At 58.1% G+C, this 8,040-nt stretch overlaps 1 non-coding gene across 1 annotated transcript; it reads left to right on the top strand.

Moving 5' to 3' along the window:
- The first annotated feature begins 6,210 nt into the window (after positions 1-6,210).
- TRNAD-GUC (transfer RNA aspartic acid (anticodon GUC)) lies at positions 6,211-6,282 on the top strand. The gene has a single exon. It is a non-coding gene; the product is annotated as a tRNA-Asp (tRNA).
- The last annotated feature ends 1,758 nt before the right edge of the window (positions 6,283-8,040 follow it).

Raw genomic sequence — 8,040 nt, 5'->3', positions numbered from 1 at the left:
GGAATGTCTGGGAGAAGGAACTGGGGATATGTAGGCCCAGGAGAGGTTTGGGGTGCCAAGGTGGGGCTTGGATGGCTGAGGGAAGGAGCAGAGGATAAATCTGGGGGGTTACGGGGCCCGGTGAAGGGGACATTGGAGCAGTGTGGGCCTGTGGCGGGCTGGAGGGGGAGGCAATAGGAAAGGTTTGGGGAGGGGGGAGGAATGGTTGAAGGGTTTGGGGTGTCTGGGATCTTTAATGTAACTGGGGGATTGGGGAGACCTCGAGAGACAGGTGGACCCTCCTTGCCCCTCTGCAAACAGCCATGAAGGGGTAACCCCTCAGAAGCCCCATCAACTTTGGCCCAGTCCTCTCCCCACCTGCTGGCCTGTCCTCCCAGCCCTGTTCCGCCATCCGTGCCAGGCCCTAGGGCTGGGGTCTGCCCACTCCCTCCTCACCCTCCCGGTCCCGCCTCTGGCAGCAAGCCTGGGCTCTGCTTGAACCAGCATCCCATACCCACTTCACACACGCATTCCATTCATACACACAGACACAACATCCATCCACACACACACAACACCCATCCTTCCATTCACACACCCTCACACCACAACACCCTCCCTGTGTGCACACACACACCCTCTCTTCCTTACACACTCGCACATCCATCCATGTTCCCACAAACAAAACATTTTCCCCATATTCATGAGCATATCCGCACTCAGAATTCTCTCCACGTTGCTCAGACCACCCCCATACCCACAACAAACACCCCCCCACAACATGCACACACATCCACATCCACTCTGCTCCCCACTCCACAGCTGCCAGCTGGGAGGATTTTTACAGAGAGGCTGGGGGGTTGCTCTGGAGGACACCCGGGCCCCCCCGGCCCCCCCAGCCCAGGTCTTAGGACCACACCTGGCCTTCAAGAAATCACGGGGGAGAAGGGTGTTGCCGGGGGGGCTGTGTACAGCTGGGATGCCACAGCTGGAATCTCCCACATTCCTCCCTGCTGGGGCTGCCCACCTGGCTGTGGCTGGCAGCAAGTGTCTTCTTACAATGCAGGTGTGCCGGGGGAGGAGGAGGGAGGAGTGGGCACCAGGCCCATGGCATTACCCAGCCAGGATGCTGGGGGCAGTAGGAGGCGGTACCAAAACATCTGGGCTCCAGCAGCCAAGTCCTGGGCCACCAAAGGTGGGGCCAGGCATTGCTGGGCTCCGGGGCAGGTGGGCAGGCCTCTCCGCAGAGGAGGATGAACATCTGGTACACAAGATAAGTCAAGAGCCAGGCTGAGGGTGCTGCCAGGGTCAGGGAGGGGTGCCCTAGGCCCTCCTGGCAGAACTGGGGATCCCCACTCCCCAAGAGGGCCTTATGCCTCTCCTGCCCAGCCTGGAGGACATGGTCTGTGCCCAGGCTGAGGTCCTAGCCTTGTGCTTGCTGCCCCGTCCCTGGGCTGGGAACCTGTAGTGGGGAATGAGGAGTTACAGCCCCACTGTCAAGGCACACCTGGCCAGGCACCTGCGTCCATGCCACACACACACACACCAGACTCCTACAGTCACGTGCACACAGAATCAGAAAGACACACACAGGCATGCTCAGACACACAAAGATACAGACCCTCCTCCTCCTCTGGGCAGTCGTGTAAAATGCCATAATCACACACGGACACAGGATCACCCAGAAATGCTGTCACACACCCTTAGTACACAGACACACAAGCATACAGCTGCAGAGAAAATCCCACACAGATCTCCCCCACAGAGTGACACCAATAACACTCCATTCACACACAAAGACCTTCACCATCACATAGACTCCCCCATAGAGACTCAGATTTACACTGACTCACAAAGACAAACCCAGTTATACAGACTCCCAGAATCGTACGCTGAGTCCAGTTACACAGATACACACAAAGTCACACAATTACACAAAGTTTTACAGACCTTTTGAGTCACATACACAGATGTTCTCAAAATCATCCATAGATGTGGCACACGCAGGGTGACACAAAGATATACGGATCACATATACACAGACACACAGGATCATCCATGGTCACAACTGATCACACACTGACACCCAAAGACACACACAGGCATCCCCAAATCACAAATGGGGATACTCAGGCCAGCCCGCAGCTGTGCACAAGGTGCCACAGACACACACTCACACGTGCCCCAGCAGCACAGCATGGCTAGCGCCAAGGACAGGCAGGCGGCAGGGCTTCCTGTGGCTAATGCTCATCTGGAGGCAAGGGAAGGAGCTGGGGAAACATTTCATTTGCAGCCGGCTGGAGACCCACCCCACCCGTCCTGGAAACCTGGCCCTGGCTCCTGAATGGGGCCTCTGTGCTGCCACCACCCAGCCGACCAGGGTGTGGGTATCAGGGGGGTGAGGCCGGCCGCACTGTGTCCCTGGCTGAGCATCAGGGGCCACCCAGCCACATACCAGGGCCCAAGCTGGAGTCCCCCAGACCAGAGGAGCCCCCCTCACCCCCATCCCCACTGCATCTGGAGGCCACTCCCCAACCCAGCCTGCAGAGGGAAGACAGAGCAGCAAGGCAGAGCCCCGGCTGGCACTGGATCTCCAGGTATCCCCTGTCTCAGGCCCACATGTGTCCTCAGGCTGAGCAGCTGCCGGTCCCATGTCACAAGGCCTCTTGATCCAGCACAAAGGTAAGACACCACGGCTGTATGTGACAGCATTGCTGAGGATGTGACACAGTGTAGCCGGGCTCCCTGTGCAGCCTTGGCGTGGGGGTGGGGCAGTCATAGCCCCTTGGCTCATGTCATCACACACTCACTGTCACACACATAGTGTCACATCACACCTTCAATCACACAGCCACACACAGCCACACTGTCTCATCTTCAGTCACACTGTCACACACCACCACACTGTCACACATGCTGTCACACACAGAGACACATTGTCACACCTTCAACCAGCAACCCTGCCTGTCACACCCCCAGCCACCCTGTCACACACAGAAGTACCATCACAGCCTCAAGGATTCTGGTCACACGTGCCTTCAACCACACTGTCTCACACATCCTCACACCCACCCTGACACGCTGACCCTCACACTGTATCACTGTCTGACCAGCAGGGGCACACTCACATACCCGGTCTGGGTGCCCCTTCAGCTGTGTTAGCCACGTGGCCACACGGAGTCACTGCCCCGCTAGGTCACAAGGAGGGGAAGCAGATCTGAGCACTTCATTCCCAGGGTGTGGTGCACAGCTGCCCCTCGAGCCATGTTTGAACCCAACCAGTTGCTCCAATAACGCGACAACACACCCTGATTGTCACAGAGCAGGTAGCCCGCAGGTACAGGCCACTGAAGAAGTGCTCACAGACATTCTGATGACATGCACTCAGCATCTCACTGTTGCAGGTGACAGGTACACATCTCGCACTGCCCAGAGTCCCCGGACAGAGCTACAAAGAAACAGTGGGGGACAGCCACACCACAGTGACAAGGACACCGTGTCACACAACAGTCATTCTCCCCAATACCTGTCACAACGTTGAGACAGTCCCTTAGCCATCCCAACAAGCAGCCAGGCACACTGACATGACCCCCACAGTAGTCACTAGGAAGCCCTCCAGCCCCCCAAGTCATGGAGACGGGGAGAGGCCCACGCTGCTACCCGCCTCTCCCCACTGCAGTTGGTGCCTGGAGAGCAGGGGGGCTAATAGACGCGCAGCTGTAGGCAGTGGGTGCCAGCCCCTCTGCCTCATGCATATTCATCAGCTGGGGCTCTCCTGAACCTGTGGGGAGTGGGAGGTCCCAGGCAGCTGGGCACCCCCTTCTGCGCCAGGAGGCCCTCAGGTGAGGGGGGGCTCAGCCAAGCCCTGGCAGTCCTTGGAACCTATACCCAGTACACACATAGGCACATATAAGTTTGTGAACACGGACCCCCAGACCCACAAACAACCGTCACACAACCACACCCAACAACGGGGCCATCCACCATCACACACACACACACACACCAGGCATGCAAACACAGGCACACACACTATCACATGAGCCCACAATCACAAACGCATAATCACACCCAAACCACAGACACCCACCATCTCTCTCTGTCTCTCTCACACCCACCCCTCAAGCATGCAAACACGGAACACACACACTGTCACATGAATTCACAAGCACATAATCACACCCAAACCACCGACACACACACACACACACACACACACACACACCCCAGGTATACAAACACAAGGGCACACAAACAGTCAAAAGACCACAAACACACAGATACACCATCACACCCAAACTGCACACTCACTGTCACACACAGGCATGAAAACACACACACACACAGAAGCACACAGGATCTCACTCTGCCCATCTCTTATGTTTTACAGAAGGGGACACTGAGGCAGTGAGTGGCTGAAGGCCCCTTGAAGGAGCACGGCCTCGCCTGACTCCAGGCAGAGGGTACCGCCGAGCGCCCCCTGCTGGCCCGGCCCCCTCACGAGCGCGCGGGGCGGGCACACGCCTGACGTAACCATGGCATCCTCTTGGCACGAGCGGCCCGCACGCGGGGAGGGCGGGGCGGGCGCGTTGCCATGGCGCTGGCTGGCCGCGTGAATGGGGCATTGTTCGCAGCGGCGCCCGGGCCGGGCTGTCCCGGACCCACCCGGACCCACTCGAGCCGGCAGAGACTGGGAGAGATAGAGACGGGGAGAGACAAGAGATGGAGAGAGACAGACAGAGCTGTAGATGGGCAAAGACACTTAGAAGCCGAGAGAGAGACAGAGATGGAGAAAGAGAGATGGGAGAGACCTGCAAGAGAAACGCACAAATAAGGAAGGACAGAGGGAAAGGGCCAAAGGGAGGCAGAGTCGGAGATCGAGATGGAAGATGAAGGGCTGGAGTGGGAGACAGGACCAGCCAGCCAATACCCACAGAGCACACTGTGCCTGGCAACAGGATGAGGCAGAGGACCAGGGCCCACAGACAAAGTCAGAGATGCTGAGAGGTGGGAAGAGACACTGCCGTAGAGAAACCCAGTGAGAAGGAGGGTCAGAGATACCTAGGGAAGAAATGAAGGAAATGCTCTGAGAACCTCTGGTCCCACCCACCTTGGTCCCTTCTCGACCCCCTTTTGGACCACACGCCTTCCCTGGTTCGACACTCTCAGAAGGCACACCTCTTTCCTACACATCTTCATACCCCAACTGACAAGATATCATTGACACGGGGTCCCAGTCTTCGGGGACCCTCCCCCAGACACTCCAAGACACCCTCATGAGCACAGTGACACCCACAAATACACCGACAGCCACCCAGTGACCCAGTCATGGTCATAGCCAGACACACCCCTATGACAGGGACTAGTACCCCACACCAGAGTGGCACTCACAGTTATAGATATGGCCTCTAGATGTGCCGTCACATGAGGATCCTGCCAGACACGTAGTCCCGGTAACACATGGCCACGCACCACCACACGGGCTCATGCACCATGGGAACGCTGTCATATGTGGCCACTCCAGACACACAGTGCACCCTCACACATGCACAGATGTTTCCCTACATTCATTGACACCTTCACAGACACGCACGTGCCTTCTGCCCAATCTGACCTGCTGACTGGGCACCCTGTCCCTTGATCCAGATTGGTATCAAGGGGGATGCTGGATCCAGTTCTCCATGTTTGACAGACATCAGTCACCAGCCAACACTGGGAGGGGTGGGGAAGGAAGTGAAGCCCTGTCCCCGTCCCCCTCAAAGAGCCGTGTCAATCCGGGCTAGGGTAGTCCCCTAACTCCTCCATGTCTAGGGCAGCTTGGCCCAAATCTGAGCCAAGGGTGTCCCCTGGTGGCCATGCATGTTATCTGCACCCATCAGGTTAGGGGGTGGGGGTGTGTGCTGGGGATGGTGGGCAGCCCAGTGACCCTGTCTGAATAGAAGGGCAGAGAGGACAGGCCAAAGTCAACACACAGAACCCAGAGACGGGAAGCCAAGGTCCAGCAGCAAGGACCCAGACCCAGAATTCAGAGTCTGGAATCCAAATCCCAGAATCCAAAACCAGATCTCAGAATCCAGAACCCGAATCTAGATCCCAGATACCAAGATCTAGAATCCAGATCCAAGAACTCAGGACCCAGAATCTGAAATCCAGGTCCAAGCACCCACAATCCACAATCCAAAAATCTAGATCCTATCCTCCAGAATCTAGAATCAAGGACCCAGTGGGAATTCCTTGGTAGTCCAGTGGTTAGGACTCGGCGCTGTCACTGCCAGGGCCCGGGTTCGATCCCTGGTCAGGAAACTAAAAATCCCACAGGCCATGTGACGTGGCCAAAAAAAAAAAAAGTAGAATCAAGAATGCAGATCCAAGAACCCAGAGCCCTCCTCAGAGCCAGCTCCCTGCCTTCCCCAAGTCCCCCACGTTAGAGCTCTGCCAGCAGGGGTTGGTGAGGACATGAACAAACTGAAGGGGCAGGAGAGGAGTCCTGCAGTGACCACACAGAGCCTCTCCCTGCTGCTGCCCCTGTGCATTCACAAACACACACATACACACTTTGACAGGATCTTATACACAGACCCACACACCCAAACATACAGCCTGTGACCATCAGGTGTACAGCACCACACACCCTCAGATACACATGCACAATCACATACACACACACACACACACACACACCATCACACACCATCACACACACCATCATGCATTCACCCAGACACACCGTCACCCAAAGACACCTGGAACTGCCATACGCTCCTCTCCCAGCACATGAACACGTGCCCATCTGTGTACCCACATGATCTCAGAGCTGCCCCCCAGCCCTGGCCATCCCCAAGCTCAGACACACAACCACCATGCCCAGAGACACACAAAAACCCATGACTTCCAGCCCTGCACGCAGATACGCTCGCTCACAGAATTGTGGAGGCTGGCACACACACACAGACACACACACACACACACACATGAACTCTCCCAGGCACAGAGAAGCCCCGTGCCTTGGCAGCCATGCAGCCCCTGGGAACAGGACCCCCGGGATGGGGCTCACCGCACACCCTCATGCCCACCCCAGCCCCCCCACCCCCCGCCTGGCCGGCTGGCGGGCTTTAATACAGATGCCAAACTCGTAATTGTAACTGAGGGTGACAGGGTCACCTTGAGCCCCAGATGCTCGCGCGGTGACAGATGGCGTTGGCAAACCTGATTATCGGCCCCTGTGCCAGCGCCTGTGGCACCTGCATTCCCCGCCCCTCCCCCGCTCCCCCAGCACTCATTACCCACCCATTACTGGGCCTGGGGGGCGGGGGTGGGGGCCGGCTGGCATTGCCCGGGAGGGGGCAGGGACTCTGGGGGCCCCCCTGGCACCAAGGTTCCCAGCTGGCTCCCCGGCTGGCAGGAGGTGGGCACAGCTGAAGGGGGAGAAAGCAGGCGCCTCATGCCTGCCAGAGAGAGGGGTGCTCGCGGTGCCAGGGCTGAGCTGCCCACTCGGACACTGCTTGGGGTTGGCACAGAACCCTGGAGGGAGGAGGGAGAGTATGCCCCCGACTCTGTGGGCCCCTGGTGATCACCCCCCACTTCAGGGCCCTTGGAGCAGGGGCTTGGGAGCTGCCTGCCTGGCCTGTTCCCACCTCTCTGTGCAGGCCTGTGGGGTCAGAGGTCACAGGCTCCCACGCCCCACTGGCCCATCTGTTTCCTCGGGTCCCCGCCTCCTGCTCCCCTCACCTGGGGCCTTCCTTCCTGAGGCAGGAAGAAGGCTGAGGGGGGCCTGGCCAGCCCCCGCCCTGAGCTCCGGGGGGCATTTGGAGGCAACCCTGACAGCGCCACATGTCCCCGCGTCTGTGCCAGACGGGCCCATCTGCTAGGGCCCTGGTTCCAGCCGCCCAAAGCCAGGCTGCCCTCGTCCACTGCAGACCCTGAGCCCAGCTGAGGAAGGAGCACTCCTGATGCCCACGCTCCAGCACAGGGCCACCCACTCCCAGGAAACCCCAATTGGAGAAATACACACACACACACACACATACACACACACAACCAAACTTGGCCAACCTTTATGGT

The sequence above is a fragment of the Mesoplodon densirostris genome, chromosome 3, assembly GCF_025265405.1.
Source record: "Mesoplodon densirostris isolate mMesDen1 chromosome 3, mMesDen1 primary haplotype, whole genome shotgun sequence".
Taxonomy (NCBI): Eukaryota; Metazoa; Chordata; class Mammalia; order Artiodactyla; family Ziphiidae; genus Mesoplodon; species Mesoplodon densirostris.
This window is presented reverse-complemented; position numbering and strand designations above follow the sequence as displayed.